The 23822-nt window shown below is 41.9% G+C and overlaps 1 long non-coding RNA gene across 1 annotated transcript in view; it reads left to right on the top strand.

Annotated features, from left to right (window-relative positions):
• The window catches only part of LOC115076187, a 124601-nt gene extending 112198 nt beyond the window's left edge, over positions 1-12403 (top strand). The window contains exon 3 of the long non-coding RNA XR_003852697.1: positions 12082-12403. This is a non-coding gene — a long non-coding RNA (uncharacterized LOC115076187). The remainder of the gene's footprint in view (positions 1-12081) is intronic.
• Positions 12404-23822: the final 11419 nt, after the last annotated feature.

Below are 23822 nucleotides of genomic sequence, written 5' to 3'. Positions count from 1 at the left end.
GTTCCTGTGGCACACATAATAGGGTCATATTGTTAGATTGCCAGAAGATAAACAGTGAGAGGCAGCTAGTTCCTCTTTTTTATTTTCTTAAAGTCAGGTCAATAGATTGTTCCTGCATTTCCTGGAAGGTGACCAAAGAGAAGAGGACTATACCCTCAAAACCAGGAGTGCTTCGCTCTCAATCAGCACCACAAGCACCTAGGTTGGAGCATCAGAGACAACACACCCTGCATCCTACAGCTAAGTTTGCACTCTCACAACAGCCTAGGTCTGGCCAGACACTAATGACATTCACTCAAAAACAAAAGAAATACATAACAGAATTACAGGAAGAAAATTATACTTATGCAAGAAAAAATATTCAAAGATACTGCAAGTTAGAGAGCAGACCAAAGCATCAAGTTCAGAGAATGCATTGGTGTTAAGTAAAATACAGTATAAAGAACAAGAGTGGACAATATTGTGACTTGTCTGAATAACTGTTTTGAAAGCATCTTGCTTCTTTTGAGAGAGACTTAGAAAGAAATGCTAATTACCATAGTGACTATCTCAACTGCAAAAGATTTAAAGTGAATTGTATTTTCTGCTGGTTCCCAATAGCTGTTGAAACTGGTTTTAACATCCTTGCCAGCTGGTAAAATGTTTTTATTTGCATTTCATAATTGCTACCACCGTAAAGCTTTTGTTAATTTTAAACAATTTTTTCCTACATAATATTGTTCTTACTGCCTGTTTCCCATCCCAACCTCTGGGAGCTCCATTGGCTGGGTGGGATTTCCCATTTCTTTTAAATTACCCAGTCAGGAAGAGGGAAATGTGTGGAACCACTATAGTTGCAACTCAGCTCCATTACCATTGACCTACCCCACCGCCCCTTGGAAACTCGAACCACCGTAGTGGAAGAGAGTCACCATTTCCACCAGTTACAGCTAGGGGGCACTACAATTGCTTTAAAGTTATTTCTCCTAAACAAGTCATGGAAACTTTATGCTGTTTCCAGGCAACTGGTATCACCTTAGGTCCACTTTCTTGGGATAAGCTTGGCTAGTTTCTTCTACTTCTGTGCTACTACAATAGCTGTACACTGCCCATCTCCTTACACCACTGCAGGAATTCCCATAGTTCTCACATATCTGCAGAGGACAGTCGAACACATCCTCCAGTGCTAGGGATTCCAACTTTGTGTACCACATGCACCTCACAGGAGCTACCTTTCACTTAGACTGGAAGCTAAATAGACTTCCCCTGTTCCTTGCTGGTTGGCTATGCTAGATTGCACCTCTATGCCATCATTCCAACAGCACAGAATTCCCAGTCCAAGGTCCTATCAGTGGTATAGACTTAGTCAGTCAACCCGCTTACAAATGTAAATCCTAAAAACACAAAACTGTGGAAAATAGCAGCACTTGATTCAGTTGTTGTTTGTACGGACAGTAGATGTGAAGCAATTTAAAGTGCTGGTGGTTCTTTGCATTTGTTTGGCTGCCAGGAACAGTTGTGAAATGAAAGAAACTGCTGAATGGTAGAATGAGCAGAGAATGAAAGGCAGGAAGGAGAAGCAGCCAACACGGGAGCAGCCCGGAAAATCTAGAAGACCTGGGCTGTCTGAAGACATTGCAAAACGCTGGTATAAACCAACAAGGAAGTCTTCTCAGAAACACATTGGCATGAAAATAAGAAACAGATGGAGGCAAACATAGCCGTATTTCAGACAATCGAGACCAAGTCAGTGTTAGAGATATGCAAAATGAGCCAACTTGGCAGTAAAATGTGAATCTGAGAAAAATTTACTAAATAAAACAAAGGTGCTCTGAATTGAAATCTCTGGGCAGATGGCATTCCCCTATGGAAGCAAGCAGGATTAGCAGAACTGGATTAGCAGAAGGTTCTACAGTTAAGTAAAAATGTTACACTGACAGGGCTGTCTGAATCACAGAAATACCACACCAAGGGATGCTCCAGGGGAGGGGAGGGTCTCACTGACTGACAGAGCAGAGCGTTGAAGATTGCTTAGTGTCTGTCTAAAGCCCAGCTAGTGCTAATAATCTCTCACCTCCATTACATGAGACAAAATTGTATGTCACCCTCCCCTCTCCCCCCCCCCCCCCCCACACACTTGTTTCAGTAGGAAGGGGGTCTCTGGGTATGGCTCATTTCTGAGCAGGGGGGGACCTTGACTTCAAGGCTCTTAATTTGTAGTGACTTGGTCCCATTAAGTTTTCTGCTCTCAAAAGTGGTGCTCCAAACAAGTCTTGGGACCAACAAAACAGGAGGGTCGGCTATCTAAGAAAGCCGTTAGGGCAACAAAATGGATTAGACATCAAAGGTTGTCCAATTAGAAACTTTGGCATCTAATCCATTTTGTTGCCCTCCAAACAAAAGTCTTTACTGTAACAAAATGGTTTTAATAGAAGTGGTTTGACAAATAGCGCATTTACTTGATGAAGAATCTGATGTCCCAATCAGGATCTTTTTAATTCATTGCAGAAAGTTCTCTGACTATTTCAAAGGAACCCTTTCACCTTATAGGACACCTCTTGATCTGAAAATCCTGTTTAGTTGCACCTTGATGGAACATCTGACTGTCTCCATCCCAGAGCAATAGCTGTGTCTCTAGACAGAAGTATTTGAGGAGGTGACAAGGGAACCAGCTGAATATGGAAGGGGGCAAGTCAGTGACATGTCTGCACAGGATGGCCCCCTATGTTTAAACTGGCTATAAGAAAATGTTCCAGAGACCATCCATGCAATTAAACAAACCCCTTCCTAGCCAGTTTCTACCACCTGGTAAAATTATCATTAGATTATAAGCCCTCTGGGAATAGGGAAATATCTAAAGCATCTGAATGTAATCCAGTTTGAAGTGCTTGAAAGGTGGAATATAAATCAAATAATTGTAATATTAATTTATTGTTTGATAGCATCATTTAATCAATTCATCTATGTAGGGAGTGAAGTCTGGAATCTATACAGGAAGAGTCAGAATCTCAACAAAAATCCTGCACTTCCAGTTCTGTAACACATACTCTGTATCCACAGAAATTCTCTCAACAGCAGGCAGGATTTCCCATTACAACTTGCCATGCAAAATAAAGAATTAAATCCAAGTGCCCCCGCAGTAACAGCAACATAAATACCTTTCACTGCCAGACACTTTTTTGAAGTAACACAAAATCCTGCAAAAAAGACACAGAACCTAGGTAGCAAATTTGCTATACTATAACAGCACTAACTTCCAGGACTCAAATAGTAGCAACCCTTTCCAAAAAAGGGCAGCAAATCAAATATTACTACAGGCCCTAAAGCACCAGTACACCAGCCAGATTGCTATAGATCCCACACAGACAATACATGTTAGCAGAATCCCTCACCTCAGTCACCCAGTCCAACCCTTAAGTAATAGAAAATAAGGGACCACAAATTAAAAACGGAAGCATGCAGAGAAAACTGAAATGGAAACCCCAAGAAGCTGAGAATACCGTGTTTTTCAAACAACAAATTCTAGGTCTTTATTTCTAAAAAAAAAAAAAAAAAAAGTTTAGAATTGACTCCTTGTTAGTCTCAAAAACATAGGCAATCACAAGAACTGCAGGAGAGATCATACCTCTTCTACAAAAGGTTTCTGAGAGAGATTTAATATATCAAAAGAAACTTGATTCTCTCCTTCAGCCCAGAATGAAGTTTCAACTTTCCTAGCTGGTGGTACATGTAAGAGACCCTCTAGGTCCCTCACTAACTCAATTTTTATAGCTTAAACCTTGAGTTAGGATTAAGTAGTTTGCTGAGCATGAGGAGCAAGATGGTGGCTTTTGAGCTGCGATTTGGAGAAGCAGGCAAAAGTTGCAGTGGTCCCCAATTTAGGCCCCACAGGGGAAAAGAGTAGCTTCCCCCCCAGGTCTGGAAGAGAAGGGGGGGGGGAGTTTTTAGTTGGCGAACTGTTTGTGTTGAGAAGAGTGTTCCCTTTTTGGATCCTGGTCCTGCCCAGGAGGGCATTCACCCCTGCCTGTGGAAGGTCAGGATCAAGTGCTGTGGTTTCTTTCCCCTTCCCCTGCTAAGGAGGGACAGCAGCAACCTGACAGAGAAGAAGAGAGCAACACTTTGTGCGTTTTGAGGAGTTGTGTTCCTATGGTTTTGGGAGGGATTTTTGTTTTTTGTTTGTCACCATTCCTACCTACAGAGAGAGAGAAATCATTGGAGTTTGGATATCATTTGGGACTTCTAACACCAGAAGTCTAAGAGCTAACATCAGAGAACGAGCTAGAAGATCCCAGTTCCCACTAGGAGCCCACTTTCTACAACTAAAGGATGTTGGGCTGTTGTCTAGTACTTGCCATCTAAAGGATATTGACTCAACTGACAGAACTGAGTAAAGACATATTTTTGGACTGTTTAATTTTTGTGAGAAGATCAATTGGATAATCTTTGTTGCTAATAGGACTTTCAGTATTTTCGGTTGCAGTAAATTTAATTTGGAACACCCTAACAGCATGTCTGTTGTCTTTTGTGAGATGTCCTTGCTTAGAGGGCAGAGGTGCCCTGGAGGTTAAATCCTTTTTCCCCACTGGAGAGAACCCCGGCATTCTGGGGGTGAGACCGTGGACTGTGTTGGTGTGAGAAAAGATAGAGCTGAAAGAATGTGTGTCCCCTGAATTTCCTGTAGGTCCCCGAAGAGGGGGGTTACATATATTAAACCCCTGTGCTGGTTGAACCCAGGTAAAAGTTCCAGAGGCCATATCTCACATTTATATTTTAAGTGGAACACTGTCATTATGCTACGAGGTGTATTTCCAGGTTTTCCTGCACAGGGGAGAAGGTAAGCTTTCAAGGCCCTTTGCATTGCATTCAGTAAAGGTCCCATGTCAATGTATCATGCACAACAGTGATTATCTCAGCAGTAATAAGCTTTAAAGTCACAACTCAGAGAAATACTTGAAAATGCTGGTGGTTTCCGACTTTTCTCTTTACTGATAAGATACCATGTCTGAAATAAAGTTCTTTACAGCTGAGTTAATTCACTTTGATGGTACAAGTGCTTTTTAGTAAGTTTGTAACTTCTTTCAGTCTTTCTTAAGTCTCAGATATTAAAGCCAATTGATGCTGGGCTTGATGGACCCTTGGTCTGACCCAGTATGGCATGTTCTTAAGTTCAAGATGTTAAATCAATTTATTTCTTAAGTTGATATTATTCTTCCCTCTCAAGGTTGGTGAAGTATCAAGAGATGGCCTTACATAGTCATTTTATCTTCTACCTCCTTTCTGTAGTTTTCTCCTTTGACCTCCTCAGTGTTAGAATCTGTGTTGCGGGCTCCTGAAGAAGGGAGGAGCTAGCAATCTGTAGGAAAGCTCTGTGTTAGAGCTGGGAGTTAGCAATCTGTTATTTTTGGCTCCTAAGGAGGAGGAGTCAGCAATCCTGCAGTGTCTCAGATATCGTCTTGCTAAGGAGTAGCAATCTGTAATGAATCTGATATAGTTGTGGGTGGATCCCTGGACTGGTGGCAGATGACCACACCCCTGGGAGGATATCCCGAGAGGGACCACCGGCTAGGCTTGAGTATGGAGACAGACACACATTAGTTCTTTTATTAAACAGGTTTTTGAAACCACCAGAGGTGGCAGTAGTGAGCTGATATGCCCGGCAGGGCTGTAGTCCCTCAGGTATTGGAACAGTGATCCAGGATGGCTGAGCTGTTGAGAAACTGTAGAAAGTGAGTAGGCAGAGTAGACAGAGTTCATGAACAGAACTAGATGACAAAACTCACATAAGGTCTCAAGGAAGCTCAGGAGCTGGAAAGGTTTAGGCCCTCGAGGAGCGAGTACCTGGTTCCAGGGAAAGCTCTGAGAGAGCGATGGTAACTCACAAATGTTTGTAGCAATGATAGCTTCCAGGCAGTAGAGAATCTTCAGAGTGTCCAAGAACATGGGCCCTCGAGGAGCGAGTACCAGTCCCTATCTGTAATCTGAAAGTAAAGAGAGCGAGGCCCCCGAGGAGCGGGTACCTCTGGTAAGTCTGAGGAGGCAGAGTAGCTTGGATAGCCGAAGCGAGTCCAATGACATTCCTTGCTAACTAAGTTTGTTAGTGAAATAGAGACCTTTAAATATTGGAAGTGGATGACATCATCTCAGGGGGACGCCCCTGAGGTTCGCATTCTTGCTGGTACTTCAATCAGAGCATGCGCGCTCACCCTAGGTCTTCAAGCAACATGGTGGATCTGCAACGTCAAGCTGGTCCGGGGTCGCCGGAGGGAGACTGCATGGAGATGCCGCGGCAGCCACCCGTCCATCAGACCCGGAGGGAGTCATCACAGAGGTAAAGAAGGCGGAGTGAGGACATCAAGCAGCGATGGTCGCAATACTCAGTGTACCTGAAAGGCACAAGTCCTTCTCCTTCTCTCCTGTTCAGTATCATGATGACACCTGTAGCATCTTCTTATTTTTCGTAGATATGCATCAACCAGTTTGGGGTCCACTCCAACTTCTCTCCCCCCTTCTTCCCATCCTTAGGGTGGCTGAACATCATCCTCTGCTTGGATCTTGGTGATCTCAGGTCCATTTTGCATGAAGTGACCCTCTTCCAACTGATAGTAGAGTAAAACAAATTAGCTTAATTAAGTCCCAAGTTGCTGGGCACTCCCACTTAAATAAATTAAGTAAAGTCTTTAAGGTGGACTGGGAGGGTGGAAAGAACTCCAAAATCAAAAGGGGAATCCACAAAGCAAAATGGTGCCTTGGCTTTAAGTGCCCGAGGGACATACAATTCACCAGCTTCCTCATGGAAGAGCTGTAAACCCACAGTTATTTTTAGCTCTCTCTTCACGCACCAATTGGTATATTTTTTTTCTTAAATCTAGTAGAGGACTAACGGGATCCCTCAAAGATAATAGATTTTTGCAGTAGGAGGAAAGGCTTTTGCTAAGATCTTTAATATTTCTTGCAAAAACCACTTGTACATTACCAAAGGAGCAACATAGGGCTTATGGGGAAAGTGAACCTCAAGTTATTTTTTCCTTCTTGCATTCTGTAGGTTTTCTACCTTTCTCTACAAAGCAGTATCGGATTTGATAACATTTTTATTTAACTCCTCTGCTTCTGCTTGAGCTTCCAAGGCTTCTACATTATGCCCTCCCTTCATGCTATGGTGAAAATATTCAGTTGGCCCCCAGCCTCATGGTATCACTTACTGCCAGGTGCAGCAAGTATGCAAAGCATTGAATCCCTTGACAGCTCCCATCTTCCACTGCTGGAGGGGAGGCAGAACCTAGTGGTTTGGACTGATCTGTGGTACTACAGGAACGAGAATTAGCAGGAACTAGTATTCCTTTAATCAAGTTGACTTAGGGAATGGCCTCTGCTATTACTGGCATCAGTAGCATGGGAGCTTCTTGGTGTTTAGGTACTTGCCAGGTTCTAGTGGCCTGGTTTGGTCTCTGTTGGACACAGGATGCTGGGCTTGATGGATCCTTGGTCTGACCCAGCATGGCAATTTCTTATGTTCTTATCCAATATTTCTTACCACTTTTTTGGCAGGGCAACTGTGACAGTCCAGATAGTTACAATAGCAAACAGCTTCATTTTATAAGATGGAATAACTGCTTCATTTTATGCAAAACAGATGACATTATTTTGTTGCACATTTCTGAAATAACTATTCTGCATACAGAGGTATAGTTGTAATAGTTGCATGTATGTAGTTGGAAGACTACACATTTTAATTTTAAATAATTGTTGCTATTATTAGTCCACTGGAATATGTAGAACTAAAGTTCAACAAACAAATCATGTGCAATACTTTTGTATTGGATTGACTAAATGTTCCCTTCATTTAACTTCATAATCAAAGTACTTAAAGGGAATTTCAGAGCTATGCTAGAACGCAAAATAGTTGAAACTCAGATGTTCAAATACTTTGGAACCAACACAAAAGAACTTAAGGACATTGGCTTTCTCAACTATTGTCAGACATAGACCCCTTGGACCTGTAAAGTCAGGGCCGGCAGAAGCAATAGGCGGGATAGGCAATGGCATAGGGTACCAGAAGTGGGCAGGGTAGCAGAGTATCCGGTAAGGGCGGCAGTTTCGAAAGCATGGCTGAAGTGGCACAGGTGAGGCACGGAGCTGGAGGGCGTTTTTCGTTTTTGGATATGTATATCTTTGAAGAGCTGGGGCTGTTTGTCGCAGAGAGAGAGAGAGCTCACGTAATGTCATCACCTCAGTCACCTTTGTGAAACCAGGGTTCCCGCCAGCCCCTACCACCACTCCACAATCCTTTTGCTGAGCTATAATTGTAATGTAACCTGTAACTTCCTGGTATATACAAAGAACCAGGGTTATTTTTTCAAGAGGTACTTGCTGAGTACCTGCAGCTTTTTCCTCCATCTGCTTAATTTGCTCTGTGGACCCTCTCCTGCATACGAGTGCCAGCTCCTTATTTTTCCAGAAAAAGCACTAGAGGCAATCTCATGTCTAGCTGACTCTGTGCTATTTAATCCGTATAACTGTGCTCTCTCTTTACTGACCTGATGAATGCAGCAGAGATCTGAAAAGTTATTCACAGTTAGATTTAGTCCAATAAAAAGATTTCAGCTGGTTTCTGACCTCTATTTCTGCAGTTTTAAATTAACAATTTTCCAATATTATCTCATGATATTTGTTTGCTTGTTCAGACAAGTGTAGAAGGTTGAAATTGAGTTAATTTCATTTGACGGCTGTTGAATTGCAAAATGATTTCTTGTTGTCCTCCTATACAGTACATATGTACAGTGGTTAATTTGATAGAAAAAAGATATCATCCCATCGAGTTTAATCTCATTTGAACTACTCACATCTGTCCAATTATTTATTGGTGGTGATCCAGAAAAAGACATAAAGGGAAAAAAACCAGTTATAATTTACAGGCAAAAGAATTCCTTCTTGACTTCAAGAAGGCAACAAGAGAAAATCACTGGATGAGTATCTATTAATTAGAATCTTAATATATATAAATATCCAGTAATTCTATTAGCCTCCAGGAACTCATTTACTTTAATTTAAAGAATAAAAATGTTCATGGATGTGGATAGAACTGACCGAGGTAGCAGTATATTCTGATAATTATAAAGTATTTCATCTTAAAAGACTCTTTCTTTATAATCTTAAGGTGGTGCATTGTTTGACTCACTATCATGAATGCAAAATGTTTCTCTGCCCACCGATATACTAATAAAAGGTAATCGGATTCCCCCAGCTTTTTCTTTCCAGGTGAGAATGTCTTTTCTTGCAAGTTAAGGTCTCACTGATCTGTCGGGGAAAACATTTATCAAGACATTATAGTAGGATTGAAATGTGTCAAAGTCCAAAAGATGATCAAAAAAAATAATTGCTCTCCTCTGTAAATATTTCATAAACTCCTGGTTAACACAGATAAATTGACATACAGTATGCTGTATTAGCTCGTTGGGAAATTTTAGTTCACTTAGGGCCAAATGCATGCATTTCCATCTCCTTACCCTGGTCATTGACACAGGGTTCTAATTGTCTGTAGACAAAGGGAATTCTATGGCCTTGAATGCTCAAGCATAAGATCTCTAGATACTTTTAATGTTAGCACAATAAAAAGTCTCAGAACCTCCAGATACTCTAGTTTCTAGTTCAAAATGGTGGCTCAGCTTCTGTATCTTTGGTCCTTAGATCAAAAGGACCCTTCAACTCACACTGCCACAACATTAGTTTCAATCAAATGAGACAGATATACCAATCTCCCGTCTTTGCCTGAGGAATCTAGTAATTATTTTCTCTCTCATATTCTTCTGCATTGCATAAACAAAGAAAGCCCACTGCTATGAATGCATTTTGATAATCCAGTTAGAAGCAAACGTTTTCCTCACCTAATAAAACCATCTCTCCTTCTGTATTTTGGATACATGAATTTCTGTTAGCTACACATTAGGGAGAAGAAGAGAGTTTTAAGGATAGAAACAGTAGGAATAACCAGGAGAAGAAAAGTGCTATGTGATGATATTTCATCAGACAACAACTGGGTCATCATGTTTCAGGAGACAAGAGAGAGATGCACAGGAGGAAAAGAAAGTATAAGTTTGGGCCATTAGCAAGGTAGGCTGGCCAGAGGTTGGCAGTGGCAGCTGGTGAGACATTATATAGGGGACCAGGGGGATATGTCCCATCTGTAGCCTTCTTTCCCTAGCAGGAATCCTCATTCCCACTCACCTCTCACAGCCTCAGCTTATATGGGCAGATGTCAGGTGGATTCGGACAAGCAGCCTTTATTTTTACTCCAGAGAAAGAGTCTGATTCATTACTAGAATTTGGGTCTTGAGTCCCTTCTTTTGAGAGAGTCACAAGAGTTGTCTGCCCTCCAGGGGGGCTGGCCAGTCATGAAAGGGGGACTAGAAGTCAAAACCAAAATTAAGTTAGTGGATATACAGCAGCGAGACAAGAAGCCTGTGAGCATGTGCAGCTTTGAGGAAGGCAAATAACTTTGCTGCAAAAACAAAGAGGAATTTATAATGGAACCATAAACAGCAAAGGATAAAGGATGGCAACCATGCACTGAAACAAACAAAACCAACTTTAATATAATTACAAAATAATTTAATTGACCAAAATGACTAAAAACAATTTATCATAACATAATAAACTCAGAAAAAATCTCAAATACAATACAATTTGATAAGTCATGTTGATTCTTGGATATATTTTTGATATTTTGCTATATGTGTATTTTGATTTATTGTGTACTACAGAATAAATGGATTATTTTTAATTGTATTTACTGTTTTGTCAGTATATGAAATTATTGTAATTGGGATTTTATATGAATTGTGTTATGATACATTTTTTTGGTCATTTCGGTCAATTAAATAATTTTGTAATTGTACTAAATTAGTTTTGCTGTAATCAACCACAGTGACTGGGAGAAGAAGCATCAGGAAGATGAAAGTCAGTTAAAAAATGTAAAATCCTTACTCAAATGATGCCCAGGAAGTACAATTGTCTGAGCGTGATCCCTTTGAAGTCACTAAAATCTGTAACGGAGAATTTTCCGCCAGTGAGAGGTTCAAGGCAGTTTGAGAAAGGATGGGTTCCTTCCCAAAAAAGACAAATGGGCTTGGTGGTGCAGATATGTCTCCACGAGGCACTGGGAGGAAGTTGGGGGGGGGGATTCTGTGAGAAAGTTGGTCGTAAGATATTTTATCCGGAGCTCAAGGAAGAAATCCCTTGTGTTGTGCTGGTCCTTGGGGGGTAGGGAGCTCTGACACATCTCTCTGGCACAGTGCACAGGCCTGCTGGGAGAAGCAGACCCTTAGTCCAGGGGGGGCATCATTCCTTTTTTTTTTCCCCCCTGGGGACGTCTGCTACTAGTGATTGGAAGGAAGGTGCAAAGAGGATTCCCTTTCTGTCTTATGGGACTTGAGAAAGGATGAAGTCCTAAGGTGGATTGCTGAAAAGTTCTGCTAACTGGTGACTCAAGCTACATGAAAGGAGAGTAAGTAACCGCTGAGAAATTGGTGAATTGACTAAGGAATTGTATTTTTCAAAATTTTTTTGTACACTTTGGACTGTTTTTTTTTTTTCTCCTTATCTTCTGCACTTTGATTATTGGACTTTCAATAGATGATTGGTTTTATCTCCTTTTGGAACATAACTTGGGTGTGGACTGCTGTTTTTCTTTTCTTGGTGTGTGCAAAATGCTTTTGCTATCTCCATGGGATGAATCCATATCCGGGTCTCCTGTTTGGTTTGTCCACTCCTGCGGTGCCCGAAGGTGACCCCCCCCCCCCCCCCCCCCGAGAAAGAAAGGAGGGGGAGGGGAGAGTTTACATAAGTATAAAAGTATAAATGTTTGCAGCAAAGTTTCTTGGAAGTTGAAATGAATAAAAGTTAAAAAGACATTGGAAGTGAGTAGAGAGCGACAGAGTAGGCCTTGCATATATTCTGCTTACCCTGACCAGATGCCCCTGTGGAGGTGGTGATGCTGAGTGACTAAGGCGTTATTCCAGGCTGATGCTTTGCTTATGACACTACATTGCTACCTTCAATCAATTTAATAACTAATTGCTATTGCTCTACTGTTGATTAATTCCAAAGTCTCTCTAGGTCTGCCCTTCGCACGATGAACTGCAAAGCACAACTGAAACAGAAGACTTATGAATATTACAGCATAATTAAATCAATGCAATCAATTACTGAATATACAGTTTCCCAAAGTCCCAGAGTGCATGGAAGATGAACCTGCTGCATGAACTCAGAAAAGTCTTAACTGCTTGCCAGATAATTCACTTTATATCTAATATTCCTTTGTCTGGAAACACATTTCCTCCGTTTGAAACTCATTAGGAACACGGTGTATAGATGCTGTTTTAAAGATGTGCGTAATTTTTGCATAACTGCTTGCTTGAAAATGACTGTAACCGAGAAAGGGAAAAAAAAAGGTTTTCAGCAGCTTCTTCCAGGTACATCATTTGCTGTGCAGTCAATAAATTCCATTTCTTGCACATCATATTAACCTACCCTCTGTTCCTTGCCTACGGGGCACCACACTATAGTTATCTAGTCATTACAAGAAAGTAACGCAGTACATGTAGAAAAGGAATACTGCGATCGATCAAACACTCATCATCCATCAGTAGCCACAGAGAAATACAGCAACACTGATGGTGAAGATAAATGCTTTATGCTATCTTATGTCAAGAGTTATAGCGATGCCTGTTTATGGCTATCTGTATTATGGAGAACATTCTCATATAAGTTTAACTCAGATTTAGCATGGCTCTCCCTATAACAGATGTCCTAAGGATCCCAAATAGACACAAAGGGGGTAATTTTAAAATTGCCCAGGTTGGTGGGAGTACTTTTCCCCAGTGAACTTTACACTCATTTTCAAAGTGAAGGTATGCGCACACATAAAAATGCGAACCTTTTCCCGGGAAAACAAACCTGCACACATTTACAGCTGCTGATTTGTGGGGATAGTTCCCCCCCCCCCCCCCCCTCCTGAGCAAAATCATGCTACATGTCTGGAAAATTCAAAAGCACACGTGCCAGTTTGAGCACTTCACTGCCCCGGGAACACCTTCTCGACCATCGTGGGTGAAGTTACACGGGTAATGGCACCACGCCAATAAGTTCACTCGCTTACGGGAAGGGCACTTTCAGTGAGTAGAGCGCTCTTTTTATCCATGGAAATAGCATTAAAAATCCCCTCTCCCATCCTCTACTGTTTCACAAAGCTTCACAAATTTTGTCATGAACAAAACCCTTCAGAAAACATTCAGCCATTCTATGGCCTTCACTCTCACCCATTTCTTCTGTGAGACTCTTCTGTTCCTCGCTCGCAGCCTCCAAATGGGGGTAACCTGCACAGAGCGGCAGTTACTAACTTGGAAGCTTGCTGGGCAGACTGGATGGACCATTTTTGGTCTTTTTCTGCCGTCAATACTATGTTCTTTGCATGTTGTGTGGGCAGGGCTGGATTAGGGAGCAGAGCAGCTTATCTTTGTCCTGTTGCTCCAGTCTCGCCCCCTCCCCTGCTGTTCCCTGCACACTACCTGGGAGGGGAAGGGAGGAGAGAGTATGAGGCAGGATGCAGAGAGTTGAGTGAGATTCAGCATAGTTGAGAGGAAGCAATTTTGCTGCTCCTCCAGAATTTTGCCACCCTAGGCACAGGCTAATGTACCTTTTGGCAAATCCATCTTTATCCTTCTAGAATGCTCTGCAGGTTTTGATATCATTATTTATTCCCTTTTCCTCTGCCATTTCTGTTCTCTAGGCGTTTGCAACTTGACGTTGTCCCTGGTTCTCTTGCAGTGTGTCTTTCTATGTTACGCCTACCACTTCTGCCATGACTTGGATTATAAGCACTTTGGGGTAGCATCCTAAATTTCTCTATGCTAATTCATCTTTATTTTAGAAACGTCTTTTGTAAAATAATTTGTAGCATTCTACAGCTCTAGATACAGACAGCAATGTGTTCAACAATGATGCTTAGTTGATGTGTGCTTTCTTCCCAGATTCTATTCTCACTTGGCTGGCACTGGTGAGCAATACTTTTTTATTGCTGTGATTTAAGCCAATTTTGGGCCTCTTCCTAAATAATTTTTTTTTCTAATCTACAAGTACCCCAGAGCACTCCTTTTGTTCTTGCTTTATATGTAACCCATAATAATAATAATAATTGCATCCTGCAAGCTAGCAGATACCACTTCTTCTTCCACAGCTAATTACAATACCGAAGAGAAGGTACTGGTTTAAATTTAATATTCTCCACAACTGAAATTTATAAAACAAACATTCTCTTCCCTTTATGATTTAGTTGTCATTCATTCTTAATTGGTGTCAAGATAGATATGTCTTGACTAGGATGAAATATGATATTCTGTTTCTATCCAATGATATTACGTTATTTGCTGGAATATATGTTTGCATAAGCCAGTTATTACAGCTTCAGGGTCTGTAAGGCTGTCATCTTACTGTGATAAAAATAAGGGCGAAATCTAAAACTTGTTCTTTTCCTATTCCCTCCCTAATTTCCATTTTCTGTCGCTTAGACTTGTTCGGTGTGAAAGCAAACCTTACCCACAATTGTTTCTTTAACATTTTCATAATTTTGTGTTAGGCTCAGAGCTAGCTCAGTTTTAGCAGATCCTTCTTGTATTACGCTCAAAGCTCTCAAGCTAGTTACCAATAGGTACAAAGCTTTTAAATAAGATGGTAAAGCCCCTTTAGAAATTAAAAGTACATCCTGCATAGTTTCTAAATAGTAGAACAGCAGGTACATTTATAAGAATAGGATACTGCAAAGTTGACTTGAGAAAGGGAAACCACAGACACCAGCATCCTTGTGGCATGACTTTCTACAAGATAGGTTAGTCAGTAAGCCATTTAGTTGACAAGTTATCTGGCTAAAGTCAGCCGCATAACTTGCTCTGAATATAGTAACATAGTAGCATAGCAATGACTGCAGAAAAGGACCAAATGGTTCATCCAGTCTGCCCAGCAAGCTTCTTATGGTAGTATCTGGCATGCCCTATGTTACTTTTAAGGGTAGTTCGTGCATTTATCCCCAAGCCTTATGATAAGGGTAGTAATATTCATAATCATTACCAAGCAACTGTCAAACCCATACAAAAATTACTGCTAGCAACATATCTACTGGGTGAGGAGCCTTCTTGAAATTTCAGACAATGCCGCTTGACTTGCTCTATTTTTGGATTTGGCCACAGACACAGTCCTGTCCTTTTTCCCTTAGGTCTGCATATCCCTTCCTCAGATTGCAGAAGTCATGGCTTGTGTTGTGAATCCAATTCCCCCTTTCCCCCCCTTCCCCCTCCCTCCCACCATCGAAGTGGGGAGCGATGTTGCAGTTGCGTGAAAAGCATCAAGCCTTATTGGTTAAGGGTATAGTGATTCCCATTCCATACATGTTACCCCCAAACTTATCAGTACCCCAGACCATAAAAGTCAGGACCCTTGTTGGTTGTTGCCTGAATTCAATTCACCCCCCCCCCCCCCCCAAAGCCATTGAAATGGAAAGTGATGTTGCAGTTGCATCAAAAGCATCCAGGCTTATTGGTTAAAGGTAGTAATCTCCATGCCTTCTGTTAAGGGTAGTAACTACCGCACTGAGAGGTTACCCCCAAGCACCCTTTTCTTCATTATCCATCCTCTAAACTTTAGGGGTCCACAGTGTTTATCCCATGCCCCTTTGAATTCTTTGACTGTTTTCGTCTTCACCTCCTCCTCCGGAAGGGCATTCCCGGCATCTGTGAAGAAATATTTCCTGATATTGCTTCTGAATTGTCCCTGAACTGGAGTTTCATTTCGTGTCCTCTGGTTCTACTGATTTAAATCAAGCAGAAGCACGCCCGGCAGAAATTACAAAATTCCTCTTCATTCAAAGCATCAGCGTTTACTTACCTTACATTTCCCGTTGTCTTCTCTGATAGTGATCGTGGGTCTTTTTCAACGCTGAAACTGGAACTTCCCAAAAAAAAAAAACAAAAAAAACCACAGACGTGGCCAGCATCTCACGAGAAAAATTGTTTGAGAGAATCTTTACAGAGCAGAAGTTACAAAAAATATAACACTAGCTATTTTTGTTTCAATATACGATTCGACACTAGTGTTTCCCAAAGTATTTACTCGTATTTTCAAGTTATCCAGCCTTGTGTGGCCGGATAACCTGCTACTTATCTGAATATTATCGAAAGATATCTGGGCAAGTAGTAAATGTAAAATGTAAAAGGGTTTATGGCCTCCGTCCCCTACATGATTGCATATGGCCCTATCGGGCAGAACATCCTCTTAACCTCTTCCCCCGGGGCTTGCAATTGAGACCCCCCCTCCATTCCAGCTCCTGAGAGAGGCCGATATCAGGGGGAGGGTCCGGGGGGGGGGGGGGGCAGCTCAGCATAATAGGGACTGCAAATGGCTGGGTCATGGGGGGAAGGGGGGCAGCCAGGTTTTTATTTTTGAAAAGAACAGGGGAAGGGGGAACCGAACTGTGAGCCCCCAGGATCTCAGTTGTACGTTTAAGGGGGGGAGGGTATGCATGGTCCGCAGCCATATGACGTTTCATGGGAGAAAGGAAGGGAACTGGGCCACTGGACCTTTTACCTCTTTATTTTTTATTTAAAAGCAGTGCTGCTTAACCAGCTAATCTTCTGACGATATCCGGATAAGCGGCAAAATCTGGGGGTTGGCGTCGCAGCCCAAGAGTCCAGGGCTGGCGTGTGGAGCCACGAAGCTGCTGGAGGAGCAGATTGATGGTTCTGTGTGTGCCCAAATCCTAAGAGGAAGCCCGTAGTCAGGAGTGAAGGAAAGAAAAGGGCAATTGTTTTCTTCACTGGGTCTGGATGAGGGGAAAAAGAAACTTCCTGTGAGGGTGATCATAGAGAGCTTTGCCGAAGCCCTTGGGTTTAGAGGAGTTAGCTAAATGTGAGTAGTGTTGTGGAGCAACTGAACTAGGAGACTCTTTTATCTTGGGTTTTCTTGGACTATTTTATTATCTACCTGCTTTCTGCTTGGGCTTTGTGTTTTGTTTTGTTTTTCTTTTCATAAATTCTTTCTCTGGTTTGGAAAAAAAACAAAACATGTTGAGTGTGGAGCTTCATTTTTTTTTTTTTTTTTGCCTGGTTGAGTGCAAAGCTCCCTTGGGGCCTTCCAGCCTTTGGTGGTTCCCGCCGGACCGAATCCTGGTTGTTGAGTTTTGCGAATCTCTTCCTGGTTTTCCAGGGCTGCAGTAAGGGTTATCCTATATTTAACTTCCATTCTGTGCAGGCTTTTGTAGGCTTTCTGTCAGCTTTCAAGACTGAGTTTATTCAAACCAAAACCTTTGTCAGATGCCAAGTAGGATTCATCTCAAACAGCAAGGTTAACAGAAAAATACAGGTTCTTTCCTTAAACAGATTCAAAACCCAAATACTAGCTCCCTCGGGACATGGATGGATTCAGGAATAATTCTCAGTTTCTTTAGTGCAGAATTGGCTCAAGTCCAGTTAATTTCATAGAATTCTCAGGCAGTTCAGGTGGCACTGGTTAGTGTATGCAGATTCAGATAGCTTTATTGGCACTACAGTTTTACGTGTTGCCAAAGTAGTACGCTTAATGAGAAATGATAATGGGTGCTGGGGGTATGGTTGGGGCCGGGAGGGTTATTGTTCATTTATTGTCGACTGATTGTGCTGGATACTAAGCAGAATACACCAGTGACCCCACATTTTGTTGTATTTTATTGTTGAAAACAAAGATTTGACCATAAAAGAGGAAGAAAGGAAAATAAAACAATATAAAATAACAGTGGAATAAAATAACAGGCTACAGAAAGTACAATAGGTACAAAACTCATGTTTTGGTGCTGGTTCATATTATCCCTGGTCAGGTTTCATTTTTGGCTTGGTGACAGGATATTTTGCTCCATTCCTTCCTACCTCTCCATCAATTCTGCAACCCACCCCCAACCCCTGATCCAAGATCCTCCCTCCTCTGATCCTCTCCTATTCCTTTCTTCCCCATCCTCAATACCAGAATCTTCCTCCCTCTCCCCATCCCAAATTTTTGGTTCTTCTCCTCTTATCTATCTTCCTCTTCCTTGATGCTTTCCATCCCTGGTTCTATCCTTCTCCTCCATCCCTAGTCATCTCTTCTTCTCCTCACGCTCCTCCCTCCATCCCTAGTTCTTTCACCTCCTTACCTCATTCCTTGACCTCCTCATTCTCCTCTCCCAGTCCCTTCTTTCCCCCTCCCTGGTCCTCTCACCATCTTCTCTTCTCCCCATCCCCTAGATTTCCTCCCTTTCCTGATGCTCAAGATTCCTTTTTATCATCCAATAAAAATAATATGTATTTAGGGAACTTCATTATAGCTGATGTTGCTCCTCTTTTCCCCAGGATTACATAGAGTTTTTCCTGTTAATTCTTTTCTGTGAAGGTTTTGAGTTTCTCTGTCAGCCTTGGGAAATGTTCACTTATTGGTCAGGTACACTAGCATAGAACCAAGCAACCTAGAAGTGCTTGGTAGCCTTTGTGCATAGGACCAGACAGGCAGTCTTCAGGTGCTGGATAGTTTCAGGTGCTCAGTAGCCATAATGATGCTGGGAATGCTTGCCATTTCCTGCAGTCTGTTTTTCAGGGTTGAGGGGGGCCAGTCTGGTTCCTTAAGGATGTGGCTGTTGGTCCATGTCGAGCTCATCACAAAGCCATTTTACTTACATGGATTTGGCTTTACCAGGGAGCAGGGTTTCTTCCCCTCGTGCTAAAGCCAATTTCTGGTTTGATCAGCCCTGACACCATTACAGGCCTTATTGTCTTCCTTTGTCATTCATACAAGTCCCAAACTTAATGCAGTATCCAAATCCACCCTCCCATGTTTTACCTCCAAGCAGTGGCCAAAACTATTGATGCTGTTATCCAAGAGATCTGGCCAGCCTCTGAAGGTTATAATCATGGCCCCATGCAGGTTATGTCAGTTTTATTGGAAGTCTGAGGCAGTCGTACTGTTGTTGTTAGTTGTAACCATGGCCACGCCATGAAATTACTCCGGCCTTCTTGGAAACCCAATACAGCTGTACTGTTGATGTGAAGGTTCTAACCATGGCTTCTCTGTGCAGGTTATCCCTAGTCTTGGAAGCTCAACAAAGCCGAACCACCACTCTGTCCTCTTTGGCCCTCTAAAATAACATATGACTGAACAAACTCTTAAGCCCCCTCCCTCATATTTTCCACTGATTTCTCTCCATTTGTCCTTACCACTGTACTCTGTGTCTGTTCCCAGCGTATTTAAATCCAGTCTTGGTTTTGTTTGCAACTACCTCTTTCATTAGCCTATTCTGGGCATCTACAACCCTCTCAGTAAAGAAGTATTTTCCTTTCAGCCTTCTTCCCTTCAACTTCATTTGATGATCTCTTGTCCTTAAATTTTTTTTTTCTATGACAAATTTCATCTTTCAAACTTTATTGATCTAGCAAATATGTGAATGATTTTATCATATCTCTCCTACTCTTTCTTTTCTCTTGCAGTTTGAGCATCTTCATCCTCTTTGTAGGGTTTGTGTTACAGACCTTACATTCAAGCCCATCACAAGGCGTGCGTGCATATGGTGGGTACAAGGAGGGGAAAACCACCCTTTTGAGTCATTCTGTGTGTATTCAAACATGAGAGCCCAAAGGGGAAGGGGGGGGCACCAAAAGCAACACTTGCCCAGGGTGCTGTTTTGTTGAGTGACTCTCCTTGTATCATTTTAGTATTTCCTTTTGCAAATCACTTCATAGTAATCTGGTAATAAAAATCAACAGATAAAGACCAAAATGCAGGGATGGATTTAGAGCTCTGCCTTCCTGAGGCACTGCTTAAGTGCTGTCTCTGCCTGCCCTGGCAAAGGTTTCAGCAGCTCTCTCTCTCTCAGCTCAACTGTGAACCTCACAGGAAAGTTAGCGTGGAGAACTAAGCCTGTTCTTGCAGGCCCCACCCCTTCTTGGCTTCCATGCAGGGGGGTGTGGCCTGTCAGCACAGACTCAGTCCCTGTGTTTACTTCCTTGTGAGGATCGCTGCTGGAGCTGGGAACAGAGATCTGGGAGGGGAGGGGAAGGGCAGCAGCAGGTGTGGCAGGATTGCAGGGCATTGGGGTGGCAAAGAATTTGCCACCACCTTAGGCATAGAAAAGGGAGGGAAGGTAGTGAAAGTAAGTGGGGAGGAGGGGAGCTAAAGGGGTGTAATGAAAGGGAGGAGAAATGAAGGGATGGAAGGGGGAGTGAGGGAAGAGAAGGGGGTTACTGATAGGATAGAGTGGGGAGAAAACAGAGGGCAGGGAGTATGCTATACATACATAAAGACACATACAAAGATATTCCCCCCACATATACTTTGGGGTGGTGGGGTGGCAGATGTAGAAGGAAGGGTTCCCAGGGTGTGGCACAGTTGCTAGCTTCCAAGAAATGCAGAAACATTATTACTGTTATATGGATGTCAAATAGGATTAGAAATCTGAGTGTACCTTCATACGATGCTGTAAGAAATACGGCTATCGTGTCTGTAAGCCTATATGAGGGCTTTAAAAATCATTAGGTACCCCAGTAATGAATGAAAACTCTTGAAGTGTCCACTTTGAAATTATTACATTGATGATAACATGGATACCGCCGTGATAATCACTTATCTTTGGCTCGTGGTCGGTCTTGATTCAGTCGGGCTGAAGCAAGACCGACCACGAGCCAAAGATAAGTGATTATCACGGCGGTATCCATGTTATCATCAATGTAATAATTTCAAAGTGGACACTTCAAGAGTTTTCATTCATTACTGGGGTACCTAATGATTTTTAAAGCCCTCATATAGGCTTACAGACACGATAGCCGTATTTCTTACAGCATCATATGAAGGTACACTCAGATTTCTAATCCTATTTGACATCCATATAACAGGTCATTTGCACTTAGATTGGTTACATGTTATATAGATTAGGGTTTGTACAATTAGCGAAACATTATTACTGACACTTTTAGGAACCCTGCCCCTTGCTTTTTTCCCTTTCCCTGTAGCAAAGTACAAGGGGACCACCCTCTCACCAGCCCTCTCGGTGGTTTGAAATGTCTTATGTGGCCTTCCTCTGCCCTGGTGGAACCCTTTAAAATTTTGATTACAATACAGTGGAGTTGCCATACATTTAATGATTTAATAAAGTTTCCACTAAGACCATCAAGAAACTTTGCTGCACTTGTGGTGTTTATACTAATATTGCTGAGTGCAGTGTGTGCTCTAGTACTTATGTGTTGGATCTTCCTCTGCCCTGGACCATCTCCAGCCTCCAGAGTTGCACACAGTACTCTAGGTGTGGCCTCACCAATGACCTCCATTTGTTAGGCCTCTCCCTTTATTTAAAACAATTTAGATTCTGCTCACATCGCAATATTGTCTGTGGTGGAGAACAGCAATATACATACATAAATGATGTAGACAAGGATGTCCACTGTGTTGTAGAGTAGACGCCTATCGGTATGAAGATACAGCCTCTAGAACTGAACATAGTATTGAAAGGGAGACGTTTGGTGATCCCTACCTCCTTTTCTCCACGCTGCTAGTACTTCAATTTATGCAACCGATCATGCTATTACTTTCACCGTCCTTTTATTACATCGACTGGCTACCTTGTGCTCATCTGAGATGAATGCTATTAGATCTCTTTCTTGAAACACAGTTTCCAGTTATAACTGAGAAATGGTTTAATGACGTTTGCATACCAGATGCACAGTTTTGCACTTTTTAGCACTCAAGCTCATTTTCCAAACTGACCATTAGCACCATTCTTCCCATTTTTTTTAAAAATCTCCTTTTGGTATTTTTCAGTCCTTCCAGTACGTTTACTTGGTTATAGATTTTTGCATCTTCTACATATAAACAGTCCTGTTTTGTTGTAAAAAAAAATCAACACAATTAAAAACTGCAATATTAAAAGAATAAACTGTAGAAAAACTAAATGGCTAGAAGCTACGGTGCAGATTTGCCAAAGAGTTTTGTTTTTTGTTTTAGTGGGCCAAAAAGGATCTTCAAAATAAGTTTAACTGGATGCATGCCCTTTTATTTGTTCCTTATGCTGCAAGCGAGTTGCTAGTTTGATGGCAACTGAAATCATGTGAAAATAGGTCAGACTATCTCTGCAGGATAGGTACAGAAAATCATGAATATTAAAAAGTACATTTGATGAACTGCAGTGCTATAGCAGTATGCTGATAGCATTCATTATAACTTAGGCAACAGCGTGCTACGGTTTAAATTGGTTGCATATCTTTCCCTGGCTCTTGCTTGCGCGTTGGTTCAGTTTGTTTATAAAACAGGCAGGTTTGAAACAGCTTTCTAGATGTGAATATATAAAAAAAAAAAGTTACATCTAAATTATATGGACATGGCTTTGTGTTCATATATTTTTATTGCATTCACAATAATTCATTTTTATACTATTTCTATTTAGTGAATGTAGTATTAGCTCATCTGAGAGGACGCTACTACCAAATTGTACAACTAGGGACCTTCCTTTTCAGTTTTAATTTTATTTTTCTTGAGAATGTCAGTGTTATAACAAAATATCAATCTATCCATTTCTCAGCACAGACAGAAATATTGTTTGTAATTGCCATCAATTTCTAAATAGTTTGAACTGGAAACTTACATTGCATAGTTGTTAGTCAGCATATCTATAATCCTTCCCCATAACCCTGCCCAGAACGTGCTTATGCTGTTATAGAAATGTAACATAAGTACAAATAATCCTTTTTCTGTGTGTCAAAACCAACATTTATTATCTTCTTGAACACTGAGTTGGGGGGATTTTGCTGGTCCGGAGTGCCCTATAAGGAATACAATGCAATGTCTGAATGAGAAATACAGACATCAAAACCTATTAGCAATTTACTCCAAAAAAATAGCCCCTTGTGCAAGTTTCATGCCTTTCCCACCCCTCATTAACCCCCAATAACTGCAAACAATGGGCCTGATTTGCTAAGCATTTTTCCTATAAACCCAGAATAGGGAAAAAGCCTTAGAAAATGATAGAACCCTAAAGCCACTTAAAAGGATGCCAGCATTTCATCAAAAATTAAAAGAAAATCTTTGTTGCATTGAATATCAGTTTTCCCTACTAACATTCAGAGCCTCAAGTGAAGCCATACAAATCTTCAAGAACTTGCTAAGTTTGGTTTCACATTTATCTCTTGGAAGATCATAAGCCTTTTCTTTTTAATATCCGATCCAACATCCATATGCCCTGTCATTGCTGTTATGGTTCTGAGGAGTTGGAGTGGATTCTTGGGTACTACAGTGATGGACACTCCCATGGGGAGGAGCCCCGTGAGGAACTCTAGTGCCAGGCTAGACTCTTTGCACACACACAGATAACATAGTCTGTATTATACAGCACGGTATACAGCACGGTATACAGCACTGTCCCGAGGAGCGGACAGTGGTGATGGTTAGCTCCAGCAATAACAGTCCAGAGGACCTCAGCAGGGAGAACCCACCTCACAGTGATAGATGGAGACAATGCAGAGAACAGGAACAGGTCCCGGATGTAAAGCGCTGTATCTGTAGGTGAGAGAGACTGAAGATAGTACTCACTGAAGCAGAAGCTGTATCTGTAGTAGTCCTGGCAGGTAGAAGCTGTTCAGTGGCAGGCACCAGGTCTAGGGAGTGCAGGCCCTCGGAGTGAGTACCTGGGACCCCAGGAGAGGCACCTGAAGGAAAGAAGAAGGGCCCCCGAGGAGCGGGTACCCAAGTTAGTAGCAAAACCCAGAAGGGTGACGAGAGCTTCCCGCGGCAGCTAGGAAGCGGCAGAGCAGATTAGA

Source organism: Rhinatrema bivittatum, chromosome 14 (genome assembly GCF_901001135.1).
Source record: "Rhinatrema bivittatum chromosome 14, aRhiBiv1.1, whole genome shotgun sequence".
Taxonomy (NCBI): domain Eukaryota; kingdom Metazoa; phylum Chordata; class Amphibia; order Gymnophiona; family Rhinatrematidae; genus Rhinatrema; species Rhinatrema bivittatum.
The sequence above is the reverse complement of the archived record's forward strand: the minus strand, read 5'-3'. Positions and strand labels throughout refer to the sequence as shown.